The sequence below is a fragment of the Bidens hawaiensis genome, unplaced genomic scaffold (genome assembly GCF_021521415.1).
Source record: "Bidens hawaiensis isolate Kalapana, Puna unplaced genomic scaffold, B.hawaiensis_p1.1 tig00025572_1, whole genome shotgun sequence".
Taxonomy (NCBI): domain Eukaryota; kingdom Viridiplantae; phylum Streptophyta; class Magnoliopsida; order Asterales; family Asteraceae; genus Bidens; species Bidens hawaiensis.
The window spans coordinates 194684-207335 of NW_027494084.1; positions in this window are offsets into that span (position 1 = coordinate 194684).

Here is a 12652-nt window from a genome sequence, read left to right on the forward strand (position 1 = left end):
TATTTAAATCTGTGAAACTCACCAACTATTCGTAGTTGACCCGTTTTTTCTTTCCATGCTTTCTAGGTACCCCCAAATTGGAATGAGTGATACGTGCTTGATGATGTGTGCTATTTGTGGAAGATTAAGGATCTATATTTTGCATTAAATATGTTAATGTACTATCGGTAAAACTTATGTGATAACACCTAGATAGTAACGAAACTCGGAACAATGTAATTCGTTTAAATTAATGTAGTTGTGTTTTCTTTATAAGCAATGCTGTTGATATCAGATGTGTCTGTTGCATCCCGTGTACGTTTCCGCTGCGGTTACGGGGTGTACAGTTTCATCTCGGGTTTTCACCCTTTTTCACTTGAAACCTCATTTTCTTGCAAATAAACTCAAGAAAAGAAGATGAACACGTAAATAACTCGATTTTTACCTCGGTTTTCTTGCTGAAATTCTGGATTTTTAAGTGGAAATGTGGAGAGAAAGAAGGATGATGCAAATGGTTGATGTAAATAAAAAATGAGGGGCAAGGGGTTATACCCCCTTGTCCGATCGGAATAGATAGGGGAGGTGGGGTGGGGCCCACCTTTCCATTCTTCGCCACTCATTCGAATTTTGGGAATACGGATAATGTTTTGGATAATCTGGTTCAGTTCGTTTTTCGGTTAAATGTTTAATTCAGCTTAAACGAGGCTAAAACGGTCGTTTTCGGCTTAAAAAATGAAATTTATATAAAACCGATTTAAAAACTTTAAAAACTTAAACCATGACATTTATTAACTTAAAACATCATATTATTAATAATTGCGCATCTTTTTCGGCTTGATCGATTGTCTCTTGCTCGGTTTGGTATTAAGGGGTTCGTTTAACGTACCGACGTACCATTAAATCGAAAATTCTTTTTCTGTGCCTTAATTCACTTATCCCGAAGCTTTAATACTTCGTAAACATCACTAAATACCATATATCTCGTCTAAAATGTAATCCTCGATTCATTCGGGCTTCAATAACCGTTAATCGGTTAATCGTATTTCCAATACGATTAACTGTATAATCGAGTATAATCCGTACTGTGAATCATACATACACGTATAAACGCATTATAATTCACATATTCATTATTAAATAACACATAAATAGTATATACCGGCTAGGGTATACCTGATTTTGCCGGAATCGTTACAGTATTAACCCGAACCAAGATCCGAACCAAAAATCGAACTTTTGCTTAAAGACTTTATTGTTTACTTTTTGGTTGTGAAACTTAAGTATTTTCATTTGTACATTATTATACAAGTTCTTTGATATTTGGGCATGTGGAAACCATCTATAAACTTGTTGTGAGATGGAAACCGAACGAAACCGATTTCCACTCTCTTAAGACACAAAAGTGTGTTTTTAGCTATCAAGACTTGTATATTTCTTTAAAAATAGTTTACAAACTGATTTTAATTATTTTATTAAGTACTTGGAAATGTTGATCCAACTTGATCTTATAACAAAGTTGGACCGACAAAACCGAACACTCTTTTAACGTACGTTGTTAGTTCTAAAACAATAGAACTACATACTTGGTTAAGTATTACTGGATTTTTATGAGTTATCTCATAACATTTAATATTTTGGAAAGTTAACTTTGGATTTGACCAATTATCAAGACCCGAACCAACAACCCGAACACTCGTTAAAACCCGTTTTAGTATCTTTATTTTAAAGGGACTTGTATTCTTACATTTTTACCCACCTTATTACTTAACATAGGTTGAGTAAATATTAAGGTTAGATATTTTAACCCGGTTTTGAGCAAACTTACATTTTTAAAGGACTATTGTTATAATTTCTTAAATAGTTACATTTTAAACCTTGAACTTTAATTGTTTACATTTCTCAAACATTTATTTTATTTACAGACCTTCAAGACAACCTTTTAATTAAAGACCTTCTATTATCTAGGCTTTGCTCGTTAAACTCGTCGTTCCGGTTAACCTCCAATTTACCGACCTTTCAAGTTTATTACTTGAACGTAAGTACTTTCATACCCTGTTTTCCATCTTTCGTTTTGGGGTGACATTTCATACTTATTTAATTTAAATGCTTTATACCTGAGTCGTAAACCACAAACGTTATTGTATACTTTACTTAAATAATTGCTCGAATTGGTACATGATTATATGCTTATGTGTTTATCGCTTTTGGTTGGTTGAACTATAAATCCTAGACTATTTGGCAACTCCTTATAGCAAGGTGTCGTTAATGTATTCTTATTAACGACAACTATTAAATCCTAGTCTATTTGGCATCCACTTATAGCAGGGTGTCACTAATGTATTCTTATTAGTGATCTCTTTTTATCCAAATTATTGCTATTATTTATTGTTTCGTATACAAGATTGTGGCTTTTCTTATTATATACTTATATGCTCAAAACTATGAATTGCTCACCAACCTTTGTGTTGATTAACTTTATTTTATGAAATGTTACAGGTTTGCATTTAGGTTGATTATGGAGTGTGGAGAAAACGTCATCAAGACCTTTAGGATATTAGCGAAATGAACAATATATGAGTTGCTATATTTTGTTATATTTGTCTTATGAATATTGTTATGTGACATTTCGATGTTGTGAAATTAAATGGGTTTGTTAAATATTGTCGCTTTAAATAATGTCATGCGCTTATGGGCAATCATTACATCCCGGCATGTTCCGCCGCTTTAGGTCGGGGTGTGACAATACGCGCCATACAAACTGCTACGACTATTCTTTGATAGACATTATAATGTGATTATTGATCACTCAATTATCGAAGATAGTTTCAAATGTCGTTCAAATGTCGTTAAAAATGTTTATTTTTTCAATGTTCCAATTTTTATTGAATACAAATCTTATTCAAAATTAAGTGTTTTCGGTAACATATACAGTACTGAGTATCGATAATGTAATGGACCAAACCGACACCAAATGAATTACATAGTAGCATTACGGGTATGTGTGTGTGTGTGTATGCATACATCAATATTTTAGTGTGCACCTCTGCACAAAACAACCTCCAACAAACCAAATGCACATGCGGCAACGCCCTTGCACTGATAACCCATTATACACCACACGAAACATGACAAACCAATACAAGTGATACTTGCGCAAACCCGTGGCAACACACGGGCACTTATGCTAGTCTTCGTTAAAACACGAAAGTTACTTAAATACAATAATAAGAAAAATAACTACACGAGTATCATCTCTAATCATGGACTAATGAAGTAACAAAAAGATAAATAATAAATGCTAAATTAAAGGAAGTAGTGAATAGACTTGGACTTGCAAATTAACTAAATTAACGTGCCTTCTCTTGACGTGCCTTCACGGGTCAGGTCGCATCAGGTTATTGTAGCTTATCGAACCGAACCCGAGCCTGTGCACACCTAAGATCAGTTATGGTCCTAGGGTTTCTCCTTACTTTATTTTAACATAACACATTTACATATGGGACACTCAAGTTGCATAATCCAATTAAATCCAAAACCGAAACGTACCAACTCCCAACTAGTCAATCAGACCTAATAACAGAATAATTGTTTTAACCCCAAACCGTTGACCGACACATTTCAAGATGTTAGAACCCATTCATGATCATTCACTAGTACCCCCCCCCCCCCGGACAAGATAAAAGTCTACTCTCTTTTCATGTAGGCCCATATTACTTGGTACTTGATTCTAGAGGTGCACAAAACGGTTAACCGATTTTTTTCCTAACCGGTTTTTATTTTTACTAGTCTAACCGGTTAGACCGGTTAATCGGTTCGGTTAGTAACCGTTCTTCGCCATAAATACCCTAACAGGTCTAACCGGGTTCGGTTATTACTCGGACTGGTTAACCGGTAACCGATTAAAAAAACCGGTTTTTTGAAAAATAAAAATAAAAAACCTGCAAAAATAGGAAAAAAGCTGGAAAAATATAAAAAAAAGCTGGAAAGATCATAAAAAATAAAAAAAAAAACTAAAAACACTTGTTATTGATTGATTTTTTTTACCCATTTTCATAATCATAGCTTTAAACAATACTTGAAAATAAACGTTTATAGCTTTAAACAATACTTATAACTTGAAAATAAACGTTTATAATCTATATGACATTGAATTCATTCATTTATTCTTCCATTCGGGCTTCGGCTTCATTCGTTTATTCTTTGTATTCGTTATCGCCGTCTACATTAAACACGGGGTCTTCTCGGTCCGGTTCGGGACTACTCGATCGCACCGAATCATCATACATTTGTTCTTCCTCGGTTAGTGGTTGTGCGGCACCAATTGCTACTTCTTCTTCGTGTAGCTTTTCTTCAACATCGAGAACTCCTTCAAAATTAGATGTATGTTGGATACGGTCCGCCGTATCTAAGTGATCATTTAATCAAATGCACATTTCCAACGATTCCGGTGTTAGCCTCGTCCTTTGTATCGTTAGAATCCTACCACTCAAAGAAAAAGCAATTTCCGAAGCCCCGTAGAAGCTTGGACGGTTAGTAAATCATGGGCCATGGCGGAAAGCACGAGGAATTGGGGTTCCATTTGCATCCACCAACCCAAAATATCAAAGTTTTCAAAATCATTTGCCGTGAACATAAAATCGGTTGCACCATACCGGCTTAGCTCGCTATTTATTGCGCTACCACGAGCTTTTTTAAGTTTATCGTTTCTTATATCATTAAACAAACTTATGTTTGGGTTATTTGATGACGACGAGCTTTCTCCAAAACCCATTGATTGTCGAACGCTCGTTGTCGAACCATATTTAAGAGCATAATGTTCAAACATGTTTTCTAAATAAGTATTAAAAATTCTCACTTGTTTTGATGCATAATTCGGGTCATCTAAATACAACTCCAAAGCCCAAACAATTTTTTCGATTAAAGTTTCAACCCCGGTAACGGTTAAAGTCGGGTTCAATGCGGCGGCACAAGTAAAAACCGCCGGCAATTCTTCAAAATAATTTTTCAATTTTGATATCATTGGAGCTATCATATAATCATATATTGGATCAACATATTCAACATCGTTTATTTTGACACAAACTAACCAAATTTGATGAAGAACCAACGGACCTGTCGGATAATAAACTCCCGACAAATAAGTGGTTGCATTTTTAAAAACTTTAAGCAACTCGCTTAACTTTGAAATCGTTTCCCAAATCCTCACCGAAAATGCCTTAACTTTTCATTTCTTAGCAAGATTGTCATGAAATAATTCCAAAATCGGTCTTTGTCTTAACTCGTTATCAAGCATAAACAGAGTCGAATTCCACCTAGTAGGTACGTTGGAATACGGACCTAATGTAACGATTCCGGCAAATCCAGGTATACCCTAGCCGGTATATACTATTTACGTGTCATTTAAATATTGATTATATGAGTTATAGTACGTATATACGAGTATATATGATTCATAGTACGAATCATACTCGATTATATAGTGAATCGTATTGGAATTACAATTAACCAATGAACGATTATTGAAACCCGAACGAATCGGGAATTACATTATAGACGAAGTATATAATGTTTAGTGATATTTACGAAGTATTAATGCTTCGGGATAAGTAAATTATAGCACAGAAAAAGGATTTCGATTTAATGGTACGTCGGTACGCTAAACGAAACCTTTAACACCGAACCAAGCAAGAGACGATCAATCAAGCCGAAAAAGATGCGTAATTATTAATAATATGATGTTTTAATGTCATGGGTTAAGTTTTTAAAGTTTTTAAATCAGTTTTATATAAATTTTATGTTAACCCGAAAAACAACCATTTTAGGCTCGTTTTAAGCCGAATTACGAGTTTAAACGAGAAACGAACTGAACCAGATTATCCACAACATTATCCGGATTACACAATCCAAATGTGTGGCTAATATTGAAGTTGTGGGACCCACCCCCCACACCACCATATGGCCGGCCACCCCCCCACACCCCTTTTACACATTCCATTTTTTTTTTCTTTCATCCAAACTCTCTCAAACTCTCTCAATCTTCAAACCTTCATCCAAGATTCATCCATTTTTCACCAAGATCTCAAGGTATATGCATGAATTGATGCTTGAATCTTGTTTTTAATTTCATAATTCTTGAGAAAAGGAGGTTTTCATGTGAAAAATGGGTGAAAACCCGAGATGAAACCGATTCTCGTATGATCAAGGGATGTATACAAGTTATACAAAGGATCTTGATCCAAGTAATTAGTTAAAAGTGTTTAGAATGAATTTTTACGGTTGAAATCTTGTCAAATGAATTTTCCATGTGAAAAACGGGTGAAAATCCGAGATGAAACCGACTCTTGCATGACCAAGAGATGTATACAAGTTATACAAGGGATCTTGGTCCAAGAAGTGAGTAAAAAGAGTCGAGAACGGATTTTTACGGTCAAAATCGTTGTTTTGATGTTTTAACCGACACTAGGAAAGAAATGGCTTGATTGTGGGTATAACTTGCTTGGTGTGGTGTTGATGTGCTTGTAAGTGTTGTATCTAGCGGCTAGCAAAGGCTAGAAACCGAGATCCTTGCGATCTAAAGCTAGAAAACACAAAATAGTTCGGTTTTCGTGTGTTTATGAAATTTGGACAGATTTTCGTGTGCTTAGAGTCGGGTCACGAAATTTCACAGAGATGATCTACACATGAAAATATGAGATCTGTGAATTTTTGGTAATTTTTGGATAAAATATGAACATTTGGTGAATTTAATGCTCGGTTTTGGCCAAAAATAGTGAAAAATAGCAAAACATGATGAAAAATTCCGGAAAATTTAAGATAAGCTTTTTATAACATATAAAAGTCACCCGCAAAATTTGAGCTCAGTTGGAAAAGTCTAAGTAGGCTTTTCGGTGAAACGAGTTCTAGGGCTTTCTAGCTCGGTTTTGGGTGAAAATGGCTTGAAAAATAAGTTTTAAATTCTGGAAAAATTCCAGGAAGTTATGAGGATGACAGAGATCATCTCAGAAAAATTTGGGATTTTTCTAAAGTGTTTTGGTATTTTTGACATATTTAGTGTTTTAATAAGATTTAAAAATAGATAAATAAATGTAAATATAGGAAAATAAATCTGGAAAAAATCCAGGAAGTTATGAGGATGACAGAGATCATCTCAGAAAAATTTGGGATTTTTCTAAAGTGTTTTGGTATTTTTGACATATTTAGTGTTTTAATAAGATTTAAAAATAGATAAATAAATGTAAATATAGGAAAATAAATCTGGAAAAATTCCAGGAAGTTATGAGGATGACAGAGATCATCTCAAAAAAATTTGGGATTTTTCTAAAGTGTTTTGGTATTTTTGACATATTTAGTGTTTTAATAAGATTTAAAAATAGATAAATAAATGTAAATATAAGAAAATAAATCTGGAAAAATTTTGTAAAATTTTCTTTCTGTCAAAATAAGTTTTGTGCAAAATTTCAAGACCCGAGACTAATCGGGTAATTATTTGTGCTAAAAAGAACATAAAAACAAGTTTTTAAAGCTTAAAACGTGTAAACCGGCAAAGTTCGCATAAGCGAGCTGACTGGTACACGAAAACTTTAAAAATGGACTATTTTCATAAATCTAAGTAAATTAAGTAAAAATAAATCATCCGAAAATAATTCGGATGATTTGGGTAATTTTACCCGATTTTACCGTTTCCGGCACCGAAATACCGGAAACGGGCCCCACGGCCAAACGGGGTGTCAAACCGAGCTATAATTTCATCACCTTAACTAAATTGACTGTCAAACTCTAAGCAATGTCACAATCTGAGTCCTTAGAAGTGTCACGGGGTTAACATTGTCCCCGAATCGAGTACAGTACTGGGTTAACAATGTTCCCAGACGTACCGATTGATACGTATTTAAGTTATGGGAATTATATAGTAACGACTAGATATTATATTACAGATCCAGGCACGTAGCTGTTCCTTATATTACTCACCGACTCACAAAAAGGTGAGTTTTCACGAGCCCCTTTTAATGAATTGTTTTAATTATATTTTCCCGGGGCGGAAAACATGTCTTATTTAAAGTATTTAAGTACATACCGATCGTATGGAAATACTTGTATATTTATATATATATGGTTTGATGCACAGAATATATAAATTGTTTACCAGGGGTTGTTATTGTTCTGGGGTAACATAGTTCCCAGGGGTTGTTATTGTTCTGGGGTAACATAGTTCCCAGGGGTTATTATTGTTCTGGGGTAACATAGTTCCCAGGGGTTATTATTGTTCTGGGGTAACATAGTTTCCAGGGGTAGTTATTGTTCTGGGGTAACATAGTTCCCAGGGGTTTTTATTGTTCTGGGGTAACATAGTTCCCAGGGGTTATTATTGTTCTGGGGTAACATAGTTCCCAGGGGTATTTATTGTTCTGGGGTAACATAGTTCCCAGGGGTTATTATTGTTCTGGGGTAACATAGTTCCCAGAAAGTTAATGGAAATGTTCTGGGGTAACATAGTTCCCAGCATGATTATATTGCTAATAAATGATTATTAAAATGATTTGTCAGTGTTTATTTAAATTAGTGAAACTCACCAACTATTCGTAGTTGACCCGTTTTCTTTACATGTTTTCTAGGTATGCCCAAGTTGGAATGATTGATATGTGCTTAACTATCTGTGCTACCTGTTGGAAGCTTACTGCTCTATGTTTTGTAATGAATTTATTAATGTCTTATCGGTAAAATATGTGTGTAACACCTAGACAGTAATGAAACTCGCAACAATGTAATATGTTATAAATTAATGTAGTGGTATTTTCCTTATAAGCAATGCTGTTGATATCAGATGTGTCTATGGCATCCCGTGTACGTTTCCGCTGCGGTTACGGGGTGTTACAGAACTTGGTATCAGAGCCATTGGTTATAAAGAATTAGGATGTCTGAAAAAGATACCTAAAATATAACCAGTAGATCAAGTATTATAGGATCTGAATATCAACTAATAATATATTGTGACGAGATCGGGATGAACTTGGATGGACAAGTGGGTTATTATGGTCCGGAACATAATAACAGGCTTGTCTGCACGAGGGAATTCAGTGGAAGTCACGGGGGACTTAAATAGGTAAAAATTGGCAACATATGTGTAAATGTATAATAATATTACTATGTGGCAAAATTGTATAAGTAAGTGCATGATTAATTTAATTATGAATTACACTATGGAAAGGGATTATATGTTTGTTAACTTGTGTGCAGGTAAAAATGGCAAGAACACCTAGTGTGTCGACGGAAGAGGACCCGGAAGAGGTCAGTTCCGGGGCCTCTGGAAGCCCAAGTGTAGCACCCAGCTCCGAGCCTTCGGAGGCTAGTCATAGTACTTCTAGACAGACCACCCCAGCTAGGAGTGCTAGTTTACCCTCCCCTGCTAGGGTTACCAGGTCTCCTACCCCGCCCGCACCACAGACCGCCCCGATTCCCCCCAGACACGGTCCCCGCCTCACGGCGCGGATCAGTGCCCCGTATGTTCCGCCCACTGTTACCCCACCCAGATCCACTTACCATAGGGGCGAGTCCTCCCGCCCCCAGCCCGAGCCTGCGACCCTACCTGTGTGGGGTCTTCCGAGGCAGGAACGGGACTTGGCGGCTTGGCTACGTGTTCTCACCGAACAGGTGAACGAGCACTCTGCCGCCCTGGTCGTGGGGGTACAGAGGCGGGCGTACCTCGGGGACAGCATACTGGACCACCAGTATGCTATTAACCAGTTAAAAAGGGAGTGCTCATACTCCCACTGGTTGATCGGCCAGATGGAAACCCGAATGCGGGTTATGGTGGCGGTGTTGGTGGTGCTGGTGGCGGTGTTGGTGGGGTTGGTTTACCACCATGTGTAGATGTGTTAGATGGTAGAATCTTGAACCGCTTTTTGATACTCCGTGTAAGTAGTTAGTGGTGATACTAACACGGAGTGAATCTTGTTTAGTTATAGTACAACCACTGGCCCATAGGGGGTCTCTTGTAGGGCATATCATTATCGATACTTTTGGGTATCATTCAAGCACTGACCCATTGCGGGTTATGTCGAGGATGATACCAACATAGGCCCTTTGTATTAAAACTTAGTTATGTAATGATGACTGGAAAGTATGTAAACTGATGTTTGTATAATATGTATCCATGTTTACTAATGAATGAAATATGTATTGTGTTTTATGATTTGAGATGGTATTGATTATATGTATTTCTTTGATGATTGTGTAGAATGGCACCGAAACGATCAACGAAAATATCGGAAGTAGATGTGAGCCGTTTGATTGCTCAACAGTTGGAGGCGGCGATACCGGATATAGTATCGCGCATCGCCGCCAGTATTAATAACTCGACCAATCCAACCCCTCCGAGCAATCAAACGCCCATAAATAATGACGGGGAACAAAATGCTAATCCTCCGAGGAATGATAACACTATTCCGAGTAATGACGCACCGCCTAGGGTGGTCGTTACTGACAGCAATGGCCCTATACCTACGGTAGAGACAAACCGTACGGAACCAATTCGTGCATCCAGGGGATGTTCGATCAAGGATTTCATGTTGTGCAAGCCATTAGAGTTTAGCGGGTCTGAAGGACCGAATGGGTTAGTTAAATGGATAGAGAAAATCGAATCAGTGGTGAATATTAGCAACTGTCCCGAGGATTGTATCGTTAAGTACGCCACCTGTACATTCACCGACCATGCCTTGACATGGTGGAACACCATAGTACAGACTCGAGGTCAGGTGGCGACAAACCACATGACCTGGACGGAGCTTAAGGCTCTTGTGTTGGAACATTTCTGTCCAAAGAATGAATTGCAGAAACTGGAAAATGAGTTGTGGAATCTGGAGATGAAGGGGGCGGACCACTTGGGTTATACCAATCGGTTCAATGAACTGTCACGATTAGTACCGTGGTTGGTCACCCCGGAGACGAAGAGGGTGGAACGTTATATTTGGGGACTTACTCCAGTAGTGAGGAGTATAGTCAACGCGGGGGGACACCGGACGTATGAAAGTGCAGTGACACAGGCTGGCATAGTCACGTATGATTTCTTACGGAGCGGATCACTAAAGGTGACAGGAGAATCCGCTGGGGGAAAACGGGGTGCGCATGATCATAGAATCCAAGAAAAGCAGCAAAACAAACGAGCTAGGCCCGCTGCCCAGAGCTATGCCATGACTAGTTCGGGCGGAAGGCAAGAACCGCAGAAGGGAACGTTTCCTAGGTGCGGGAAATGTGGTTACCACCATAGTGGCGTGTGCAAGGAGGTGGTGTGCCACCGGTGTGGCAGGGTTGGACACTACGCACCAAATTGTAAGACAAATCTGAACAACCTGAACCGACAACCACAACCTATTCGGGCGCAACCATTTAGAACTCAACCAGCCCGACAGCAGAACCCGCAAGGAAACCAGATGGTGACCACTAGCCGTGCTTGCTACGAATGCGGCAGCACGGATCACTTCAAAAGGAACTGCCCGAAACTGAATCAGGGAGGAAACGGGAGACAACTCGCGGGTCAGCCATCGTCGTCCAATCCGGCGCGAGGCCGAGCATTTGTGATGGGAGCGAACGAGGCGCGCCAGGACCCCAGCGTAGTGACAGGTACCTTCCTCGTCTCTGATCATTACGCTTCTGTATTATTTGATACAGGCGCCGATAGAAGTTTTGTCTTCGTTAGATTCCTTTCGATAGCAAACCTTCCTATTGGTGAAACCATAGAACCTTACACCGTAGAAGTCGCTAACGGTAAAACCATGATAGTTAATCGGATTGTTCGGAATTGCCCTTTTATTCTGAGCGAACAATCCTTCCTGATTGACTTGTTACCGGTAGAATTGGGTAGTTTTGACGTGATAGTGGGAATGGATTGGTTGGCACGTAACAGGGTAGAAATAAACTGTGAAAAGAAAACCGTCAAGATCCGGGTGTCGGATGACGAGGAGGTATTAGTGCAGGGAGAAAAATCCGGCACCATGATACCATTTATATCCCACCTCAAGGTGTTGAAATATATACGTCAGGGATGTGTGGCGTATCTAGCGAGCCTGACGGCCGCTGATTCTGAGGAAAAACGGGTGGACGATATTCCCGTGGTACGCGAATTTCCACAAGTTTTTCCAGAGGAACTTCCTGGATTACCGCCAACCCGACAGGTCGAATTCAGAATCGATCTGTTACCACAAGCTGGCCCTGTTGCTAAGGCCCCTTACAGACTTGCACCGTCCGAGATGCAAGAATTATCCAACCAGTTGCAGGAATTGTTGGATAAGGGATTTATTCGTCCCAGCTATTCCCCGTGGGGTGCACCTGTACTATTTGTGAAAAAGAAGGACGGAAGCCTTCGAATGTGCATTGACTACAGGGAATTGAATAAGTTAACCATCAAAAATAGGTATCCTCTTCCCCGGATCGATGATTTGTTCGACCAACTACAAGGTGCGAGCTATTTCTCAAAAATTGATCTTAGATCGGGATACCACCAAGTTAGAATTCAAGAGGAGGATATCCCAAAAACCGCGTTTCGGACTCGCTACGGCCACTACGAATTTCTAGTTATGCCTTTTGGGCTAACAAATGCGCCAGCGGTGTTCATGGATCTCATGAACCGAGTCTGTAAACCCTATCTCGACAAATTCGTCATTGTATTTATTGACGATAT